The sequence below is a fragment of the Coloeus monedula genome, assembly GCF_965178545.1.
Source record: "Coloeus monedula genome assembly, chromosome: 1".
Classification (NCBI taxonomy): Eukaryota; Metazoa; Chordata; class Aves; order Passeriformes; family Corvidae; genus Coloeus; species Coloeus monedula.
Window position 1 is genome coordinate 155,953,989 of NC_138781.1, and position 24,037 is coordinate 155,978,025.

The 24,037-nt window shown below is 40.0% G+C and overlaps 1 protein-coding gene across 12 annotated transcripts in view; it reads right to left on the reverse strand.

Moving 5' to 3' along the window:
• PTK2 (protein tyrosine kinase 2) overlaps nucleotides 1-24,037 on the reverse strand; it is a 194,117-nt gene that overhangs the window by 133,052 nt on the left and 37,028 nt on the right. For 10 of the 12 annotated variants that reach the window (XM_082284809.1, XM_082284819.1, XM_082284808.1 and 7 more), the window contains exon 3: nucleotides 19,619-19,645. The exons of 1 other annotated variant lie outside the window; for it this stretch is intronic. The gene's annotated coding sequence lies outside the window, so the exon portion shown is untranslated. Of the gene's footprint in view, nucleotides 1-18,744; nucleotides 18,879-19,618; nucleotides 19,646-24,037 lie in introns of all 12 variants that reach the window. One more of the 12 variants, XM_082284813.1, reaches the window with a different exon arrangement.

The following is a 24,037-nucleotide window of genomic DNA, read 5'->3' on the forward strand; positions in this document are numbered from 1 at the left end:
GCTATGCCTACAGCTATGCTTATTACATCCTGAGTTCAAATACGTTTGCCCTGAACTTCTGAAGTAACTGGCTGTCCGTGATCCAAGATTACGGTGACGCAATACTTCACTGCCAGTTTCTCTTCCAAAAAAGAAAGTACATTGAAATGAAAGCGAGCACGATGCAAGTTATGCTTACAACCAGCAACACTCAACCTTTTACAGTTGTTTTCCATCTAAGGAAGATTTGATTCTATGGCTACTAACAGAATTTCAACCTTAATCCCTGTACACTCACACCCACAACTCCAATATACAAATACCGTCCAGATGATAATACGGTAAATATTAATGTCCTGGGCTGCAAAATAAGATTATCACGTGAACGACTTTCCCATGTCCATCTAACTATTGTTATGCCTCAATTTCAAGTCCAACCCTCTCATTGTAATAAATTCATGCTCTGTGGCTACTTATTGTCTGGGTTTGGGGTTGGATAACAGGGGTAGCAAATTCAGACATCAAGTAAAAAGATGTGAGTCTTCCACTGTAAACGCTCCCTACGATCAGGATCAGACACTTAAAAAACTACTTCTTCTAAAAGGTGAGTGAAAGCAGAGTCATCTTCGCAGTAGCTTTAAACATACCAAGATCACAAACAAAGCCGTCAGATCCTCACATCAGTGGCAAGTACAAACCAAACAGCTCAAGCGCTCTTTTCATTTCAAATCATTCCTAAAGGCAGAGGGAGAAAAAATAAAAAAACCCGAAGCATCCCAGCTGTCAGGTGAAGCAGTTCCTGCGGAGGGGCAGCTCCGCACTGCAAGCACATGACCAGAATATTTTATTTTCTAGCTTGGCTTTGATAGGAAAAAACCCCATAGAACCACAGGTGGTAAAACGTTCAATTAAAGAGGGAGAGGAAAATACATACATCTATATATACACACGCACTTATATGTAAATAAGAGGTCGATGTACCTTTAGCCCAGCACATGGGGAATGGGCTGCAGCCGCTTTTCTCCATGCAGCCCGCACCTGCCCGCCTCGGGGGCTGCTGCCCGGCCACCTCCAGCAGCCACATACACGGAGCGTGCTCGATGCCGGCCAGCTCCGGCACACAATGTCCCGATTCAGCGCTCCGGGCTCCTGCGGGGGGAGGCTGGAGCCGCCTGGACGTGCCGGATCCCGAGGAGAGGAGGGAGCCCTGGCCCTCCCCGGGGCGGTGCGGCTTCACCTGGCTGCGGGGGGAGCGCGGTCCCCCGGCCCGCCCGGGGCTCCAGCGCGCTCCGCAGCGGGGAAGCCGCGCCGCTGCCTCATCTCCCCCCGCCCCGGAGCATCATCATCATCATCATCATCATCATCATCCTCCTCCTCCCTCTTCGTCCTCCTCCTCCTCCCCGGGAGCGGTGCCGAGGCGGAGTGAGCCCTGCGGAGGAGGGCGGGCAGGGGCGGGAGGCGATTACCCGGCTGCCATTAATATGCTAATCCCCGTCTGCTGCCCGCGCCCGGCAGCCTCCGCTTCACCCTCTGCGCAAGGAGGGAGCGCTGGAAATACCGCCCAGCCCGGCTGCGGACCGGCCTCACTTCGACGCCGCTGATGTTCCTGTTCCCGGCTGCCCCGCACCGCCCCCTCCCCTCCCGCACCCGCGTTCTGCCATCGCTTTTATACATCTGCTGTGTCCGCTTACTGACACAAGCGCCAGGCATCCTAAAAGCGCAAAACTTCCCTATAAGCGCACGGGAATTTCCTTATAAACCCTGGAGAACTTCCCCAAACTTCAGCAGGAATAGGGGTCACACCCTCCATCAGCACTTGCCTCAGTCCACGAGATTATGGATGGAAGAACCCTAGCAGTGCTGATTTGCCTTTAAAGAATGAATATTGCAGCCCACGCCAGTCCTTACTCAGTGCCACCACATCCAGCCCCCTCTAAACCCGGGGCTTCTTTATTCACTTCTCATCAGAAGGCAAAGGTCACCTCAAACAATCCCCCCAGATGGTGAACGGCCTTTGTTTCTTCTTAACTTTGCAGCACCTAACATCAAAACTGCTTACAAACAGTTTTCTCCTAAAATGGTGAGTATAAACACTGTGAAAGCCTATGTTTACAATAAACACAGGCAGAATGTGTATGTGGAAATAAAGCAAATATCCGTTTTACTAACAGCAAAGTATTTCACAAAAATTATACGTAACTGATTCAGCTAAAATACGTATTAAAACCAACAGGAACAAACTCACACTTATCATTAAAGCTCTTTATATATTCCATGGTAATCTCTTCTCACTCCCAGCCCTCAGCAGTAAGGCATAAGGCTTATCCAAGACTAGAACCAAAAGGGAATTAATCTAAAGCCAGCAGCCTTCAACTTAACCTATCTGCCTACTTGTAGCAGCATGCACTCGTCTACAGCATATGTTTAATTACCATTCTTTACTGCCATCTCATTTCTCAATATACTGACCAGCCTTGCAGAATTAGTGGTGTATGTCAAAATCCTTGATAAAAAAAAAAAAAAGAAGAAAAGAAGCAGCAACTCCATTTAAGTATTGTCTGCTTCTCTATTTAAATGAGAAAAAATATTCACTGGGAAAAAAAAAAAAAAAGAGAAAGAGAGATTAGGCCACAACCAGGCCCATCAGATGTTCTGCATCACTGCTCAGGCACAAAGCTCTTTCTAGGGCTGAAGAAAGCCAAAGGGAACAGAAGACATGCCTGGGTGCCTTCCTCCCCCCACCATGAAGTTTTCCAAGCCCCTCAGTGCTACACAGACAGACAAGCCCTTCCAGCGACAAGGTCGATTAGATTTACCTTCAATAATAAAGCAAAACATGCTACAGTAATATTTAAACCCCCAATTGCTGTAGTTGTGTGGGTACAGAAGGGGCACAGACATGCTCGGTGCCCCTCTGGTTCACACTGCAGCTGGCAGGGCAGGAAAGCTGCTTTTTACACATCCAGCCATGGGCTTCCCTGGTGACCTTGAGCAAGTCAGACTTGTTTCCTTAGAAAAAGGAAAGCTGCAGATACTTCTTCAGTTTTCCTTAAGTTGGTTTGATCTGTGCTCTAGGGTGTAAAAAAAAAAAAAAAAAAAGTATATATAAAGTGTTTCTTCCATAAAAAGAAAATGTTTTCCAGAAAAACAGATTGAAAAATCAAGAGGTAAAACGGGGAAGGTCTAAATTAAATTCTATTCATGAAAACAAAACCCTTTAGATATCAACTGGTAAGTGCATTGCCAAGGAGAGTTTTAATAAACAGAATGTGTGGACTCTCTGTATTCTTTACACTTTTAACAGATGAGGCTAATACAGATTATCAATCCAAGTGTCAAGAGATACTGCCTGCTCATATAATACCAGTATTATATTCATTCTTCTCAAGGACATACCTTCTTGTTTTTGTATTAGACTACAAAATGAAGGTGAAAACTAAGTACTTCATAGCATGAGAGTTTTTTTATTAAATTTTAGAAGCTATCCAGAATTTTACACTCTCAAGATGCATTTTTTCACATAAACCAAGTGCTTCCTTGATGCTAAGATTTTAAAGAAATACTTAATATCTGTTACTGTAAGAAGCACACAGTAGACATATGCTCATTCTCTTCTTTCAAATAACATGATAATCTTCTCCTGCACAAAAAAAAGACCAAAAATATAAAATTTATATTCTGGAGATATTCAGAAACTCCAAAATTCCAAGCTGCAGGGAGGAAGTCAGGGAGGGATGGAGCAACAGACAAGGCACAAAGTAAAAAACAAACTTGAAAAGTTAAATACATCTCCAGTACACTTAATATCGAGTATTTACAAAATTTTATAAATACTGCTCATCAAGTACGTATCTGAGTAGCATTTATGTAAAGTAATCTGTTTTAAGTAATGCCAATCAGATTATACCATTTACTGAGGTAAGAAACATCTGTCAGAAATTAGGACTGTGGAACAGGAATGTTGGTTCTTGTGCAAGATGCATCTGCTGACACACACTGATAGTATCTGCATAGTAGTCTCTATGTAAGCGATGATGATAGCAGCTATCAAAGAAAATCCTAAAAAAATACTTACTATAGAAAAAGAATGCTTAAGTTTTTACTAAGAACATATAGAAGCACTGGCCATTTTCCTGAAGCACACATTCTAACCAGAAAAAATGCTCAGACTACCCCAATAACAACAGACAGGCCAAGGTCAACTAAGAAATGGCATTTTGCCCCAAGGAAATTCAAGTTTAGACTTTTCTGCTGTGATTATGATTTTGGTTGCTCAATTTCGGCCTGCTTTTAAAGACTACTGACTATCAGCATCATCTTTTAGAAAGTAAGGGGAGGAGAAAAGTCACAAGCATTTTTTTAATTGTATCCAGGTATTTAGTTTTAATTTTCATTTTCTTTGCAGTACTGAGCCTATCTCCTATTGAATGTCGCCTTCAAAAATCACAAAGCTTTGGGGAACAAAGGGTTCAACAGTTTTGGTTTGGGGGTTTTTGTTGTTTCGTTTTGGGGGTTTTGGAGTTTTTTTTAACGATTGCAAGACACATAAAAGGTTGTCTAATTTTTTCCACTCAAGCTTATCCAAACAAAAATAAAGCTCTAAAACACCCATCAGACAAACTGGCAAACCTTGGCTTTCTCCACAGTTATGTCCTTGGGGTGTCCCAGAGGTCTCATCAGCACAGAACTGACCATGGCTTCTCCCTCAGTAAATGGCATTATTAGGAACTCTCTGCTATTCAATTGAATATTTTCACATCAGTTAATATCTCTATTCATCAAATCTTGATCAAACTGGCTGGCAAGTTGGAGCACTGTTGGGAAGGAGACCAGGACAGAACCAAACAGAGAATACCTGTCCAAATTCCACTGCCCTGAGAAACAAAACTCAGCTCAGGATTTGGAAACTGTGATGTAAACAGACAGATCGGTACCACAGCAGTGTTGGACAGCAGAACAGAAATTTGCTTTTCAGTTCCTCTTCTGCAACACCTCAGCCACCAGATGAACGTATCAGCAACAGAGATCTCCTCCAAGAGAGAAAAGAGCAGCCCATTCTCTTGTAATGACAAAAATGAAGAGCTACAGCCCAGAGCACAGCAATAACATCAGCAGCACTAGGGCTGAAGGCACCTCTGCCCTGGAGACAGGATGAGAGAGTGGGGACTGTTCAGCTTGGAGAAGAGAAAGCTCCAGGGAGACTTAGAGCCCCTTCCAGTGCCTGGAGAAGGACTTTTGACAAGGGCACATAGCGATAGGACAAGGAGGAATGGCTTTGAACTGAAAGAATATGTGTATAAATTAAGTATTAGGAAGATACTCTTCACTGTGAGGATGATGATACACATCTAGAGGAATTGTGGATACCACATCCTATTAAGTGTTCAAGGCCAGGCTGGATGTAGCTTTGAGCAACCTTGTCTAGTATAAGATGACTGTGTCCGTAAGGGTTGGAAGTAGATGATCTTGAAGGTCCCTTCCAGCCAAAACCATTCTGTGATGATGATGGTGATGCTTATTATTATTTTGGACTCGATAATTCATAGTCTTAGCCACTTCATGGGCTACTGGTTCATCCCTCTAGTAATTACTAGAAGCTGAAGAACAAAGGCATTGTTTTGAAGGAGATCTGCATATTCATGTAGGAGATGGAAGATGAGTTCATTGCATTCATCTTGCTGATAAAGTTTTCAAACAAAGTTTACCCTCAGGACAAGTGCAGGATTTTTTTGGTAAAGCCACAAATGCTTTCTACCACGACAATTGCAGCCTGTAAAGCTGAGAGTGCCTGATTAATGTTCTAAAAATTAAAACATTTTTATTGATCAAGTGACAATCTTCTGCATCCAAATTAATTTGCTTTCCATGTTAGTATCAAGAATTCCCCAAACATGCTGTCTAGACACTGTAACTGCACCATAATCCTCATTCATCTTCACTCCCTCAAGTTAGTTCTTTGTGTGGGTTTTTTCTAATTATTCTAATTGTTCTTTGGGTGTATGCATTATTTAGAAGGGGAAAATATTATCTGCCCTAAGTTTCCCCTAGCCAAAGTCACACAAGCATCATCTTTGTTCACAGGAACTACTGAGAAATGGTGCACTGCCATTACAACAAATCCGAAACAACAACTGACCTCTGCCTTACTCTAAGCTCAGGTCTGCTAAGGCTGATTTGGAAATCTACCTTGGATTACCTGGTCTCTAAAGCTATCATCCTTGCCCACAAGCAACCCCTTTCCCCTCCCACCCATACCTTCTCTAGCTCACTGCCCTCCTACACACCCTTTGCCAAAGAACACAGAGGAGAACAGGGGGATGGGCTCCATGGCCTCCAAGGGTCTCTGAAGACTGAGAAGCTCCGTCCTCATTACCCTGCCACCAGAGATGGTCTTTCTTATTTAACTATGAGCATTCTGACAGGCAGAACTGAAAGAAAAATGATCTTTTACTCTGAGTGTCAAAATCCAAGCCCAGTTTTTCAACAGAAATGATTCAGCGCAACTGAGAAGCAGCATCACCACTGTGAATTCATTTTAAACTTTGCAATATGAGCAAACTCTAATTCCATGCTCCAGAATACATTAGGCCATTTTTCTCCTGAAGAAAAAAGATAGAGACCACTTACATAAACTCATTCTAGAATATAAACTGCTGAGAATCTCTGCTTAAGACATTCTTCTGGCAAAAAGTCAGTCCAATACTGAATTTATTGTTGTATTTCTCCATTTGGTAAGCTTAATAGTAGGATAATTTTTGGTATTCCCAAAAAGTGCAGGGTTTTAAAACAACACTTTGTAACCTTCTGGAGCACGATCACCTGTTTAGCCTTATGATCATTTGAGCTACATTTCAAAACAGTAGTTGACAGAATTCACTGGTTTTATTTTCAAATCTTAACCTATTGGTAGTAGTGAGGTGGGGAGCAAAACAGATCAGGGTGTTGGGAGAGAGCAGGAGGAATGCAGCGTTAATGAGGTTTCCCATATCTCCCCTTCCCAAGGGATCCTGTGATGCTGTGCAGCAGAGCAGACAGCAATGCAGCCTCCCAGCCTATGCTGTTAAGACACCAGATGTTAAAAGGACCACTAAGTTAACTTTATTTTTATTATTCCATAAATAAAGACTAGCCATTTTTTTAAACCCATATGGGTTGTATTAGTTTTCAGGCATGAAAGCTGTAGCAGATTTCCTTGTGGGTGGACTAAGCCGCTCATCTTCTCCCACTTCCTTCCATTTACTTTTTTGAAGGCTTTACTGTAGAGAAGGATAAAGTCAATGCCATGAAAGCTGAAAAAGGTTTAAAATTACTCCTTCCTTAGGACACTGATTCAAAATCTCTATTTCTTCTTATTCTAGGCTATTTACAAAACAAATCGACCCAACAAAACCATTTCTATCCTCAAGACATCTTTGAGAAGTTCATTCACTATTCCATTGCTTAAAGCTAAAATCTGCTTCATGGAGACCTGGAGAGAAGAGGTGAAAAAAAGAGAAAAAGTGAATCCTACACACAGCATTCCTTACTTTACTGCAAAATAAAATCTGATCATTCTGGTCTGTGACAGATTCACAGTGCTTATCAGTTTGGCTTCTCTGATGTGGGGTGACTGGAGAAGGAATGAGACAAAGCAATCCAAATGGTCACCAGAACCTTTCTTGACTTATAGCCTTATAAAACTTCCCTTTTTTATGGTGAAAACCTTCCATTTATGAGGTAAACACAGCAGAAGGTATCTGAAGGGGAAGGACCCGAGCCCTTTGATGCTGTTTAAAGGAATTGCATTCTGTGAGGATTACTTTTGTTCAGTGGAAGGAATCCATGAGTGGATCAGTTGACCTTACAAATGTTTCTTAAAATCAACCTTTATCAATTCAAGGATAACCTAGAAATAATTAGCCACATCTTCTGAGAGGGATATAGGAAAATGAAGTTGCTTATGGGTCAGCAAATCTCTTCAGTGTCTCTTCTCAGTGTATCTGGGCGGCTTTCTCTCTCATCTAAGAACCAATTGCACAAAAGAAAGTAAGAAAGCTGTGCAGTTAGGTAGGGCCCAGTTATTTACCCGAAATGGTGTCATCTGGACGTGTCTTCCTTGTCCTGCTTCTCCTCCAGATGCCAAATACAAAGTTAGAACAACAGCTCACCGAACCACTTTTAGTTGCAAACATCTTTCTAGCAAAAAGTTATACCTGACTCCCAGTGTTACATAAACCACAGATGTAACATCGGCAACTCCTCAGACTCCCAAACTATTAAATGCCGTTACAAACTGAATAAAACAGTAACCCATGACCTCACAATAATGCAGTATTATTCAATTTATATATGAAAACACACTGGTGGAGCAGTTCATATCGTATTTCTTAGTGATGGATGAGCATAGCATAAATCCCTGATGTATAAACAAACTCTTATAGCTGAAACAAAGAGCTATTTAAGTTTAAAATTCCAGAGTCACAGAATAAATCAACAAGCTAGTGCTCATACCCTTCAAGTTTTATGAAAACAGAAAATTAAAAATTAATTATTAATTTTTACACATCTTTTTAAAGTTTTATAACACTAACATTAAGGCTGCTCTTTTAACCAAGCAAATTCTGTGCCTGAGCTATTAAGCAAAGAAAAGCGTATTTAAAAAAAATAAGAAAATATTGTTAAATAGGCACAAATCCCCCTTTCCCTTTGTAATTTGCAAAATTTGGATTGAAAAATTCCAAAAAATAGTTTGATGCTTTGTTTAGGAGAACCTCTAGTAGAGGCCAGGTGTAGCTGAACCTCTAAGCCACAGAAAATTCAATTCCTGTTCAATTTAATCACCCCTCTTCCTATTTTGTACCAAGAAGGGACATATACTTTTCAGGAGCTTTCAGCTACATCGCTGCTTCATGAGAACAGCAATAAACTTTCAAGGAGCAGCTCCTCAGGGTGTCATTTTATGCTGTTACAGGGAATCAAAGGTCATCCTCAGCTAACACAAAATCTTTTACTCAATGCAAAATCCACCACCTAGCCTCATTTGCTCCTCCAATTACACAAGACTGCACAGTTCTGCTGAACAAGTTCTGTTTACCTAGGAAAATGCCGGCAGAGTGGTATCAAAGAGCTCAGAAACACAAGAACTTGTTGCTTCGTTTTAAAAAAGGCTTCCAGGAGTTCACCACCAAATGCAACTCAACTCAGTTGAGGTAACCAGCTGTGAAACACGATGAAACAACATTCAGTGTGTCAAAGACAGCACATATCCCCTCTCTGCATCCTTTCATAGCAGTAAATTGATGAGCAGACCAATGCAACCTCTGCTCTGTAGCTCCAAACTCAGCTGAGCTTGAAGTGTAGTAAACTTTACCCACTGACTTGACAACTTCAGCACAAGAGGAAGCGCTCTGGTGAAGCTGAAAACACATGTGCAAGAATGCTGTTATAAAAATGAAAGTAGGCAAGACCAAGATGTACAAAACCAACTCATACAGCTGGGAAAGAGATGTTTGGGCACAGCCCTTCTTCAGATCTGAAGAAAGGATGTTAAATAAGTACCTTATGCCTTCAGATGGTAAACAAAACATCAAAAAACAAAAAAACCCCTTTCTGATGGCAGCCTGAATGACCTACTTTACCCAACATCACAGGGCCAACACTGTCAGCATGTAATAGCATCTGACAGGGCCAAGAGCTCACCTCTTGTGCAGTTCTGAGCTGCAAAACACAACTTCCAAAAACCTCTGGTACTGCTCTTCACAACCCCATTTGATGGATTTCAACCAAGACTCAGTACTAAAGCTTTTAAGTGAACATGAGACCAGGACAAAAAAAAAAAAAAAAAAAAAAAAATCAGTGAATGTATAAACAGAGGAAGAATATAAACCCTGTCCGGCCACACAGACGTGAAGAATAAGTGTCATAAACTTAAACTGGGAATAGGGAAGTTCAAGAACCCTAAAATAAATGCACAGTAAGAATTTTTAAATTGCAGAAGTTGATGTGAAACTGTCATCTTAATAGGTTAAATATCGTCAAGGAATGACTTAAGTTACATCTCTCTTGGGGTAGAAGAGCAGAATTCCTTCACCCCCTCAAGTCTTGAAGGATGCAGGTCATTAGACAAAGCCTGATCACTGTCCTTAAAATTTCTATTTAATACCCTACCTTAAGGAGTTCTGTATAAAAATCTCAATAATTACGTTACTGATGTTTCCAGAACCTCAGTGGTAGTCACTGCCTCTAACATCTCACTGCATCATTTGGCTCCCTCACCCTTCTCTATAGTAAAGCCCCAAATTTCAGTAATACCTTTTACTCCACCTCTTGGAGGACACGTAGATGACCAGGGAACAGTCAGCAGGAATTTCAGTGCTCATCAATCAATGTTTTTTTACTGGGACTAAAAGCCTTAGTAGCATTCTAACCTTTCATTAGTATCGTAAAATATCCTGAGTTGGAAGGGACCCATAAGAATCATTTAGTCCAAGTCTTGACCCAGCACAGGACAACCCAAACAATCCCACCCTGTGCCTGAGAGTGTTGTCCAAACACTCCTTGAACTGTCAGGCTTGGTGCTGTGACCATTCCCTGGGGAACCTGTTCCAGTGCCCAACCACCCTGTGGGTGAAGAATCTTTTCCTAATATCCAACCTACACCTCCCCTGACACAGCTTCAGGCCATTCCCTCGGGTCCTGTCACTGTCACCACAGAGATCTGTAGTAGAGATCAGAGATATTAGTTAAGCTGCTCTTCAAATCCATGAAAATTTGCTCCACTAAGACATCTGAAGACAATGTGAATCACAACATAAAATCTATTAATCCTGGAAATACAGTTCTAGTATTTCTCTGTATAAAGTCTTTCAAAAAAAGAGTTATCACAGATAACTCTCACAGACTGCCATAAAAAAAGAAACCCAACAAAAACATGTGAAACCATTCCAGTAAGTGATCTGAATGGACAATAACTAGAACCTTTAATGATCTTCTTAAAGGAATAATTAGTGCATGAAGATATAATCTGGAAAACATCTTTGAGCCAGAGTTAAACAATGTAAGAAATTCTTAGGAAGTTTCACATCCATCTCAAGTGTAATTCCAGCGCACTAATGGAAGCACAGGCATTTAACAGCCCACTTCTGTTATCCTGACCTTTCGTCAGAGTGAAGTCCTGAGGAAAAACGTACTTGCTACAAGAACAGATTTTGTTGTTTTTAAGTTTGACCCTTCTACATGAAAACCTGAAGAACATCAGCTTTATACCTGACAAAATAATTTTTGCAGTTTTTCATATTCAAATTAGTGATCCCCAAGGAAAAGACCTGCGAGAGACACCACAGCTATCATAAGGTGATGGGGTATTTTCCTAAATAAGAACTTTAAAATTCTTAAACTTCTGAAAATAAAAAAGGGAAGGGGGGGGGAAGCCATAGGTAACAATTTTTGTTATTACTTCCTTTCTTCTGATGAGCAAACAAAGCCAGCACAAGTAAGTTATGAGCTAAGGACACAAGGAGAGCATTCAAACCATACATTAAGAGCTGTAAAGGATAGAAAAATAAACTAAAGGAAAGATCATATAATCCTTTATTTATGGTCATTTTAGGCGTAACTTACAACAAAATAGTTGATTAAAGTTCACCATGCAATGTTTTTCCTCTTGGTTCACTGTAGTCAGTGATGTTCCTCTTCAAACAAGCTCATGTGTATTTTGGGAGAAGATCCCAAGCCACTCCCAGCCCAGGTCTCGCAGAATGAAACACACACAACTACACAAGATCCAGCTTGATATTCAAATTCTTTCTTTCAGTCATACTGTTATCCCCACCCTTCCTTTACTCCATAGCTGTTGCTGTGAAAACCCTGGGTAGTAACACACCAACACTACAGCAAGGGGTTACAGAAATTCACAGAAACTGCACTTTCTGTGGAACAGTTGTATAAAAACAGAGTGAATGCATCATGGGCATCAGCAGAACAGACTAAAGAACACATATTTAGGTACCATGATTATTGGACTCTTCAGTTTGCCAAATTTCATCTTCTCCTTAAGTAATTCTGCAGCAGAACAAGACACTTTCAGTGACTGCCACTGAAAGTTGTGTGCTGTAAAGGAGCAACAGAGTCTCATTCCCAATATCCTGATGCCCTGATCAGAGCTCACTGCCCTCCATGTGCGAGGCTGGCTCTGCTCTGGATTTTCCTCCTGTAAAAGAAGATAGATGAATTCTCCAATCACTCTTAGCAGATACACATCCCCTAACTTGCCTATCCAAAAACTTTTATGAACCAAAAAACCTTCTACTATGAAAGTAAAAAACAATTTTGAAATTCCTAACCACTTACCAAAAACCCTTTTAAAAAGTCCTTCTAAAATTTGCAACCATACAATGTCCCATTTTTGTACTTTGGAAGAGTCCAGTGATGCCTGAAGTGGCCACCTAAAAACAGAGACTAGACAAGAATAAGGGAATAAAGGTAGGTATTCATTTGAAGGGCCTTCAAAGGTACACCCTGGGGAGCCCAGAGGCTACTGCCAAAAATGGACCCCAAGATGGACAACAGGTCACAGGTTCTTCACACTTTTCTAAGCCCGGTTCATTTGCATATCAGGGTTCATTCTCCAGTTTATCCTTCAGTTAATGATGTACTTTTCCCAAGCTTGCCCCCCTTTAGAGGCTTTTGGTTTATACTTTTTGGGCCTAGGACGGTCTGAGTGCCCTTGCAGAGCAGGCCTGGAGAGGCTTTATTATGGCTACCTAGCATGAGAGAGCAGAAGTCAACAGGCTACAAGAAACTTCAGAGTTACACACCAGGCAGTACAGGATTTCAAAAATATGAAAGTTAAAACCTAACGCATCACCAGAAAAAATTTTAATTCAGATCTCCAGGTACATCATTTGAATAACCCTTACCAACACCCCTCCAGCTGTTTCTGCACAACCACCACCAGCCAGTTTGCCAGCAAGAACATACATGTGGCTGTACAGAGTGCAATGAACCTTCCTCACTTAGGGAATGCCTCAGCTGAGTGTGAACTGCCAGGTCCTGGATATCCACCTATATCTAAATAGCACAGAACCCACAAGGAACCATTTTCACTCTGTATTCCTTTGACACCAAAACAGGTAAACATCTTCTCAGAGTACATAAGCATCCTGTTCCAAGCAAAACACTACTACAAGTTATTTATTTTTTGACAGCATGTAGTACAGAGCTCTAAGTTCCACTGCAATTCCTCTGATATTGTACCAACAAAAATCTGTAGTTCAGATTCAATAGTTTCTGTCCTAGGTGTCCCCTTGCCCCCCACTCAAAAAATAACCCCCTAAGAATTTTCAAGGTTTTCTTCTTTTATATTTTGTCCAAAAGTTCTGTCAAAAACTTGCTTTATTTAATTTTTTTTAGAAGAATGCCAACTATTAGGATGTTTAAAATAAAGCACTAGATGATCCCCATTCCCTACACCATTATTTACACAAGACATAAATTACCCACCTCTCAGATGAAAGACTAACAAGCCTCTTCCTGGTAAACCTGGCTGAGGAGTGTCACTAGGTACCCACATGACACTGAGGCTCAAGCTTCTTGTCCATGATCCTCAGCGAGAAAATAAATATAATCTTACTATTTCTAAAACAAACTTCCCAAACTAGGGAATACACATACCCTACTTAAAAGAATGAAGCGTATGTCCATCTGACTTAATTCAAAGCTGAGCTGCATAACTGTAATTCAGGATATTTCAGGTTATCCAGGGTGGAGCAGCCATACCTTTTTTTGTCACTTGCAAAAATAAGTAGAACAATTTTCCCTAGGAAAAGTACCCTTATCCCTCCAAACAGCATGGTTCCTAAAGACATAATTTGTAATATCAATTTCTAAAGAAGCATTTTCTAAAGAAGCATAATTTCCCATTTGTCCTAAACCAGAAATTAAAACAAACAAACAAACAAAAAGTCTTTGATACTATACATTCAAGTGATACATTTACATGTGATGCACCCTTGATTACTGGAATTCTTCCACTTTGAGATGACTGCCCAGAAATAAGCAAGAACAATCCTCACAGCAGTGTATGTCTCCAAAACCTTGGAAGCCAGAGCTACAGACAGGAAATGGTAGAGGAATGTGCTGAATTGCTGACTTTTTTGTTTATTTTGAAGTGTCAGACTTTATTGATCCAGCTTGTTAACATACATAGGGACACGGGGCAGAGGACTCAAAGGACCTTTCATGTCATCAAATCTTACTCCCTACCCCTCATGCAACCATGTCATAGTCCGATTAAGAGACCAATATATCAAATTTCGCTTTCTTTGAGCATCAAATAAGACTAGAGCAGATACCAGGGGTGCCACATCATTCCCAATACACCTGGTTTATGTCCTGAATTTTTTTTTATAATACTACTCTCAATTCTCTATATTGAAACTTCTTTTCTTCTACTCCCTCTCCTCCTTTTTCCTCCATCCCTCCCTATACGCACTCCCAGAAAAACAATGTTCTGCATCCAGGGCAAGTTGCTTAACTACAAATCATTTTACAGACTGCCCTTGAAAATGGGGGAGGTTCCTGACAGCCAGAAGAAAGCAAATGGAACTTGAAGAAGGGAGGATCTGGATAACTGAGGCTGGTCACCCTTACCTCCATTCCTGACAAGCTGATGGAACAAACAACCCTGGAAGCCATTTCTAAACAAATGAGGACAATAGGGTGATCAGAAATAGTCAGCAGGGATTTATGGAAGGGGAAACATGCCTGATCAACCTAATGAACTTCTTTGATTAAAATACAAGCTTGGCAAATGAAGAGTTGTCATTTCTCTTAACTTCAGCAAGACTTTCAACACTGTCTCCCATGACAACATCCTGACAGACAAACTGATGAAGTTATGTACTGAATAAATGAACAGTGAGATGGCCTGGAAACTGTCTGGACTGTCAGGCTCAAATTTCTAAAGGAAAACCACTAAAACTTAGCTAACTTAAAATTTTTTTAGGTGTTTAATACATCTCATCACCTCAATACTACTACTTAGCTCAGCCTCATTAATAAAGATGTTTTTCTTACCAAACCATGCTGTTGCTCTTGCCCTGTCTGGGCAATTAGCCATAAAATATGGATGGGACTGCAGGGAAGAGGGCAGTGTCAAAAGCACAGCCAAAATAAGGCAAGAAAATTTCACTGGAAAAGCTGGCAAATACACAGATTTCATGTCAAGATCTTAGTGGTCATCTTCCCAAGTATTCAACACAAAAATGAGATAATCAACAGTGATAGCTTACAAGGGATAAATACATTGCTTTTCCAAATATCAGAGGTATACAACAACAAGAAAATGCATTTTATGAGGTAGAGATTATTAACCTGTTAAAACTGTTCAACAGAACTCTAAAACAGGAAGATCTAATGCACAAATAAGAGAAACTTCTTCCAAGTGACACTGAAGCTTTGTCAGCAATAACCTCATCCAGTAGTAATAGCAGTTTCCTGATATGGCATTTGGAAATCTAGAAATAGCACCTGCCTCACTGGTAGTGAAAAGAATTAAAGCTATAGGGCACATCTGCATCAAAAGAAGAAAAGTCTTCTCACATCTTCAGAGCTGTACAGGGTATGCAGGCAGCTATTCTGACAGCACTAATACTGCATAAACTAAGATGTCTTCAGTTCCATACTCATCACACAAATAAAAGTCATAACCCAAGCCATTAAAAATATATGAAAATTAAGTTTACTGTTGCATGAAAATCAGAATTCTTAGTAACATTCACAACGATTCCTAGAAGAAAAAATACTTGGCTTTTGAAGGGATTACTGAAAATACAGCTTTTAGAGGGAAAAGTACATGTTTCCTCGTATAGTTCCTTCAGCACAGTGCCAGGCATTCTGAAATGAGAGGAACTGTTCAGTCTTAGTGCAGCTTGTATTTAATTCTTACTTAAAACTGGAGTGACAAATCAAAAAGCCACTATTTTATACTCTTTCACTTCTGCCTACACAGTTGGTTACCTTTCCCCCCCTTTAAACAGGGATATTATCAACAGTTCTCTGCTCATGCTACTGAGTTTATTCTCAGCTGCATGAATAATCATTGCATAATTTATTACCCTCTGTAATACATGTGAACATTTATTTTAAGAATTCTGCATAACCTTATTTCTGTCAATTCTTGCCTACTGCAACTCTGGCAATACCTCAACCGATTTTTAATTTTCCATCTTTTAACATCATAGGAAGTACCCAACCCTTTGGGGCTTTGGAAATTCTGGTTGCTGTATTTAGGTTCATCACACAGGCAGGTGTAGATTTAGGGTAAGGGAGATCTATCACACAGCACAGCATTAAACACCCCATCTCCTGCCCAGTGGGTAAGAGGAAGGGGTAGCAGGAGGTTGTTCCAAGGCTGTGGAAAGTGCCAGGAGATGAATCTGATTTCATTAAGTGGATCAGGAGCAGGCCCAGTGTAAGCAGCAAGGCCAAACACAGCAACAGACTGAATGAGGACATGCCTTTAATTCAGAAACAACTTTAGGTTGAGCTGAAATTATGTAACTTTTTTTTTTGTCCTAAATGAGAACTTGGAAGTAAAAATAGTTACAAAACCATTTAATATTTCAAGATAACAATGACTGTGTGCAAATGATGCTTACGCCTAAACTGTACATTATACAGCAAAAAGTGAACACAAAACCATCAGACTTAAAATGTGCTGTATATCTGAAATTAGAACCAGGCAAAGGATGCTTATTTCCTATTAATTTTTTGATATTTTATGCTAGGAGTCAGCAAGATTTTATTTGACTCACCAGCTACTATCTGGAGGAGTCATCAAGAACAAACAACTGTACCTGAGATTCAATCTTGGCATAATGTTTTATTGAATTTTTAACCGAAATTCCAGTATATGCTTATTTCTTATATTTGTCTTTATTTTCCTCTAGTTCTTTGATACAGTTTCTTGCTTCCTTACTATTTCTTGATTCTGGTAATGAAGACACATTTGCACTGCAGGATCAGGAACAAAAGACCAGCTCTTAGGAAAAGTCACCTACATCACACAGATGCTAGAGCTGTTTTGAATTCAGAGCATGACAAAATGCAGGAGGGATTGTTTTTAATCCCAACAGGATCAACAGAGAAAGTTTAACTGCATTTACCAGAGGAAACCAGTCTTCCATGCCCTGAGGGATGCTGTGAACACACTTGTGTTGCAAGAGAACTTCCCTTACAGACAGGAGAACTGTGTTCTCTATCCACCTTCAAAATGATAATATTTTAGCAAATAGTTCTCCAAGCCCCTCCTGGTTCACATTCCAAAAATCCTCTAAGCTCATCTTCATGGCCTCAATTACAAGGCAGTAAAAACCCAAGTTACCCATGAACTTCAAAGCAGGGATACAGATTAATTCAGGATAACTCTCCTGAGTAATGATTTAACTAACGACCTCATCAACTAATACATTCTCCAGCACAGAAACAATCCTTCTTTACAAGGTTTTGCTATGAAATAAGTGTTCTGGATGACCTTGATATATCACTGACTATACCAAATTTATGTATAACGCAACCTCAAAGAAGACACTACAATAAAGACACCACCTGAAGTAGTCTCCTCCTTATTGCAAAGTCTTCAAACACTGCAAAAGCCCCCACCTCCCCATATTATGATGAAAATTTAGAGCACTAAAACCAGGTGGCAAAGTGAGAACATTTCTAGTGACATCTATTGTCCACTGCTGAAAGCAGCACCCAGTAGAAAAAAGTTCTTCAAAACCTGAAATGAGAAAATACCATTATTTAATGCAAAGATGAGTTCTGTTGATTAAAACTTCCCATCTGAATGCAGAACCTCATCTTTATTCAATTATATTATATCTTTTATCAAGGCTGCTTTTTCAATTTATCAAATTTCTTTTGAATTTTAATCACATCATCCAGTGCACTCGTAACTCTTTGTGTTGGGTGTTACTGGCAGATAAAGGCACAACATGTCCATTTTCATGGTCATTAATAAAAATACTGTAAATACCACAGGACAATTCAGACCTCTGTGGGACTCCATCTTTCCCTTCTGACAGTATTTTAAGCATGATTTTAAAACAAGTTTCCTTAGTTCCCTTACCAGGGGGCACTACCAGATCTCTGCTACAGGTAAGCCACGGTGTGTAGTTTTTATACCCTCTATAAAGGCCTCTTGCCAGGCCATGGGAAAAGCTCATCCTTTCGAAATCCTGGGAAACCTTCTGCCCTCTATCAGTACTTCCAAGACACAGTTAAGGAGTACAATTAGGACACTCCCACACAGAGACTCAAATTGAAAAGAATAATCTCACTGTGACTCAGATTCACACCAGCCAAACTCTTCAAGTCCCAAATATAAACTCAGAAGTTGTTTCATCATACATCCTTGTCCTAGAAGCTGCAGAAAAACCCCGTACAACAATATGTATCTTCCTGTCAACCTGACCTAAACACCAAGTATTTATTTTTCCAATATTTTCCATAAGCACTTGCCTGCCTGACAATCACTCTCAGCATTCAAAATCATTTTGAAGACGTCTTCCTTAAAAGAAAACTTTCACATTTAGACTTCACTGCTCCAAGAAAACATGATTTTTTTTGCAAAAGAGCTGCTCTAAAGTTCTTGTGGAAAAGACTACAAAGTACCATGTATCAAGCTTTTAATTGAAATTGCCATTTGATTCCAAAAGGAAAGAGCAGCTACCTTCAGAGCAGGTATTAATATCAGCAAGGAGAAATGAAAGAATGGGTACATACGCAAAATCACCAAGGCAGAGGGCAAGGATAAAAGGCAGCAGGCCTAACACCCAATCCCTTGATCAACCAGGAGTAGAAGTGCACTTTAGTCAGGATTCCACAGCACAAACAAGGAATAGATGAACGAATTCCATCTGTCACAGAACAGGAGACATCCTCACTCTGAGCTCTGCATCACAACTCGAGCCCACAGCACAAACGGATGCATGAATTGTAAAACTTTGTTAAAGACCAAATGTAACAAACAATAAATAAAAAATGCTATTTTAAAAAATCAGGTCAGCAGGGTTAGGATTTTTTGTGAAGTGTGTGTTTTTGGTGGGTTTTATTGTCTTTCTTTATGTTTAGGGCTTTTTTTTAATTTTTAAACACCACTGATAGAAGAGTCCAATAGAGCAGCTCGGACACAAGTCACCTGTGACCCCAGCCAAGTGAACACTCTGTTACCTTCCCTACTATAACCTGGGGAAATTCCTTGCATCCGTAAACTCCCATCCCCATTTCCTTGCACACTGTCCCTCTGAACCACCACTGATACTATTTGTGGCTGCTCCTAATCTGCTCCCCTGACAGCTGTATCCCACATTGTGCTGAGTCGCTTTAAGCATTAACTACCTCACACGCATATTTAACAACCGCCTATAAATACACCTCAGTTACCTCCTCCCCTTGTCAAAATACACCATTTAAATGGAAAAAAATCTCTACCTCAACAGGTTTTGTTTTGACCTCGGATCCTCACATGACTAAGTACCATGACAGTGCCAGTAAGAACCGATATTCTGATTATATAAAAGCATGACTATATGGTAAGCAAGCCCTTAAAAGCTGCCTGCTGTCACATCAAGACATAAATGAAAAAAGGAGAACTTACCTGCTGGCAAGGGAAGTCTTGAAATATCTGTAACAATAAAGAAATACATTTGGAAACGGAAGAAAAAAATAGCTCTACAATTGCATTAGCCTAATAATTTTTCTGCAAGGCCATACTTGTTTAATAAAGCACATTATCTGAAGCAATTTGCTGGCTGCCAGGAATGCCACATGCAAATCAAAAGCATTTTCCTTGTCTCACCCTGTTCATTAACAGGATTATGCTTTGCTCACCTAACTGAAGGACAAAGATTATACTGAAGGCAATGAGTGTAATTACTGCAACAGAATACAGGTCACTACGCACAAATTAAGTGTTACATACAAAGTTCATCATCATCACCTACAAAATTTAAGAGCTCAAAAGTGTCAGGGATAGTCTTTGCAAATAAAGAGGACTCTACAGAATGTTTTCTTTATTCTTAAATCTTTAGAGAAAGATTTAAGCTTTCAAGTGGACAAGCATAGAACAGAAGAAATAATATTAAAAGAAAGGATGCTGATTTTTGTCACCAAGGCACATTAGACACAGTTGCTGAACATTTTTATGGTAAATGCTAAGGCTGTCTTGAGCTACAAACAATAACAACTGTCTCAGAGTCTAAATGGAACATATTAAAAATTATACACTAAAGAAGTATACATTATATTAAACTCTATACGTCATTATATTGTCCCTGCCTGCTTTTCTATTGCCCTCTCAGTACACATCATCATGACTGGGACCTGAGGTGCCCATCAGAGTTCAGAACAGAAACTGGAACCCATAAAGAACTAGAAAGAAAGAATTACTCAAGTCTGTAAGGACATTGACTGGGGACAGAGGTCAAGGGGTTAATGAAAACTAAAATAAATACAAGTGAGAGGGGATGAGAAAGGGGAACCAATAAAACAAATGAGAGAAAAACTGAACTGAACCTAAGGAAAAGGTCTGCACAGTTACTTGGTTAAAGGAAACAGCAAAGTTGAGTAATAAATTGTCACACTGGGTACAAAATCCACATGGAAACTGAACTTTAACCACAGGTGTAGCAGCTGAAACAGATGCAGAGATTATCGGGGCAGATGGTGACGGCTTTGCTACCTATTTGAAGAAATAACGAGGCTCAATAAATTTATTAGCCCTGCTCTCACCAACAGATTGTTACAATTCATGTCTGTGGCTGGAAAACATGATGAAACGTGAATACCAAAGAGAATTACACCTGAAATTAAAGGCAGCCCACTAAACATTTCAAAAATGAACTGCACTGCTCTGAGGAGATGATGAAACAGCAACACAAAGTTGAAACACACTTAAAGCATGAAATTAAAGTGGCAACAGGACATCACAAAAAGCCCCCAGAGAAAATACTGAATGCCTTAGTCTGGTAGAACACAATATTTAAAAAGATAGTAAAGTACATTTTAAAGATGTTCATCATGCTGTCTAGTTAGGAACAAAACTATCTTACATGTAAGAAATGCCTCGAGACAGGAGAAATGCAGCCAAGGAGACACAAGAACTGGGGGAAGCAAAAAACCCAACAGCTCCTGCACAGAATCCAAATCAGCACATACGGAATGGAGCTTTCTTCCATCACAAAGAGATGTTACAGTGACAATTAATTTGGAAAGTTACATGAAGATAAATGTTGCATCATTTCTTCAGTTTGTATAAGTTTAATTGTTTCCATGCTCTTTTTCTTTATGAAGTCACAAAAAAATTCCTGCTTGTCACTAGGCTACACAATACAACTGCAGCCACATGAGTAAAGCATCTAAAACTGTGGATTAGAAAATGCCATTTTTGATTTTAATTTTTCTACAGTGATAGAAACTAATGTGTAAATTCAATTTATAATTAACAACTATCAAATGATTTAAGTTACTACAAACACTTAAAAGTGCATTAAAATATTTTAATTTTTGTGTATTGGGAATGTTTTATCGCAGCATTTATTACTTTTGAAGCAGATTATTTGGTTAAATGTGCCTACACAACAGATGTCAGGAAAATAACAGTAAACATAACCCCCAGAAAAATATGTTATTATTGTTATTATATACACACAGGCAGAAAACAATCGTTTACATCTCAGGATTTAAACAGGGAAAAGCTCTGCAGCTAAGACACACACACACATATTTTTAAGAAAGACCTGATCATATCCCAGCATTTGTTCCTAACACCTGAGTTGCTGTTTCCGCTGTGATCTCTCCCTGCCAGCTCTCACACAGATCCTGTTACTGCACCAGGACCTTCCCAAATGGGGCACTGACACCATCAGCACTGCTGCTATATTTAAGTCAAACACTGTGAAGATTTCTTACTTCCATGTTCCACTGCAAATTAGTCCCACAAGTGCATTAACTGAAGAGCTCCTGCACCTCTGGGACAAGTCTGCTGAACAGCTTCCTGCAACTGCACTTTCTTCTATTACAATTTAGTGCAAGAGACTGTTTTCTGCCATTAACTGACATACATTAGATCTAAAAACAAGTTGGACAGAAGAAATTGAAGCCTGAAGGTCCTATCAGTATACTCAAAACTGCATATATGCACTTAGCAGGTTACTTGTATGGTATTTCTCTATTATTTCCATTAAGCACTAAGTCCTTACAGGCTGATGTATCTTAATTTTAGCAAACACCAGCCACTACAGAAATGTCAATTCATAACAGCATAAATTAAATAAATACTTCACAATTCCAAGGATAAAAGTAACAATTCCGCTCCTTTGTGTATACAGACACCACAACAATAAGTGAAATGCTCATTACCTTCAGGTGTTCCTGTTAGTGTGGAGTCACTTTAGGAATTTCTTATTGCCGAGTTTACCTCATCTCCCCAGCTCACTCTCTTCTGGCTTGAAACCTCTTAGCTTTATTCTCAAATATGGTTTTTCATTTAACATCTAACACTGAAAAAAGACAAGTGGATTCTGTCCACACTTTAAAAACTTCTTTCATGGAGAGGTAAACTGAGAGTACACACTTAGGCTGCTACTCATTTCAGGTTGCATATACAAACTTGCCTCCTCTGCTGTGTAAAACTTCCCTCTTTTTGAAGCACACTACAGCATTTCAATCTCTAGAGAGAAATTCAACCAGTGCTGAGATTTGAAGAGGAGAAAACCCAAAGTTAGGGGTTTAATCTGGTTTGTGACTAAAATGAGAGGCTTGAGAGCATTTTGGAGAGCTGTCCTGTTGGGAAGGATTCCCTCATATCAGGGAGGCCTGGACTGACTTTTCTCCCTCCTACAACTCAGTTTCTGAATGCTTGGAGCGCTGTCACACAAACCACATTTACAGCAGCTGTACAACATGAACCAATCTTACTTTTTCATCTGCTCCAAAGTAGTTCTTCAAAGTGAAATCTAAAATGAATCATATTTCAAGTGCTTCTGCTCCTACTGATCCTTTCAAGGGATCACTCGTGTTCTGCATTTATATTCTTAAGTATCTCACTGTGCTACTTGGCAGGGAGCAAACTGCCAGTTTGAACAGGCAGAAAGAAAAATTACTTTCACATCATATTCTTTATCATAGCCAAACTTTTACATACTTTGTAAAGGCTAATCAGTTCTCAGAGGAAACTGGTTCTATCCCCATGTAGATATTGGGAGGATGGAGCAGATGGCCTCAAGAGCTCCTTCCCAAGCAAGGTTTCTGTAATACTGGACACAGATGATTATAACAGACCAGGAACAAGCTGAAATTACTTTAGAGGTGCTACAAAATAACAAAGTTCCTCAGGTAAAGAAAACTTGCCAAGTAAACCAGTTATATCCATTAATTCACCGAGGAACAAAAAGGACAGAATTTTAAAGAAAGAATACTACTATTACTTCTGTATGCACTGAGATGGTTTGGGGCACTACAATCCTCAAACAGGCTGTGTGGATTCCAGAACCAATAGTTTTTTCTATGATTTATGGATGCCCTGAGGACCGGATCTCTCTACCACTGTATTTGCTTTTATAAAACTATGCCATTTACATTGCAGAGTTTCACCGAATGTTTTCTTAGAAATGGAGCTGCAACTTTAAATCTTCCTTCCAAGAGTAACATCTAATCATCACAAACAGGAATGTTTTGTGAGCTTCTGTTGGGATCCCTCCCCCTGCCATGTGGTCCTGGGAGAGGGGCCCTGAGGGGACAGACACGGAGTTTCCCTGCCCCTGCTCAGCCTCGTTCCCCAATGGTTGTTTTGTGTTCCCCTGTGCGGAGAAGGACCCTCGGGTCCCGTGATTGCAGCAGCTCCTCGGCAGATCCCGGCCATGCGGCTGCAGAAATAAACATCTCTGAAACATCAAGAATCGGTCCTTGTATTTCTTTTCCACGGGCCTCGTTGATTGATATGTGTGTTGCAACATCCCCGTTGCAACAAGCTTCCTATTCCTGACTCAAGATAAAATGAGAGTATGGCTCCATGGAC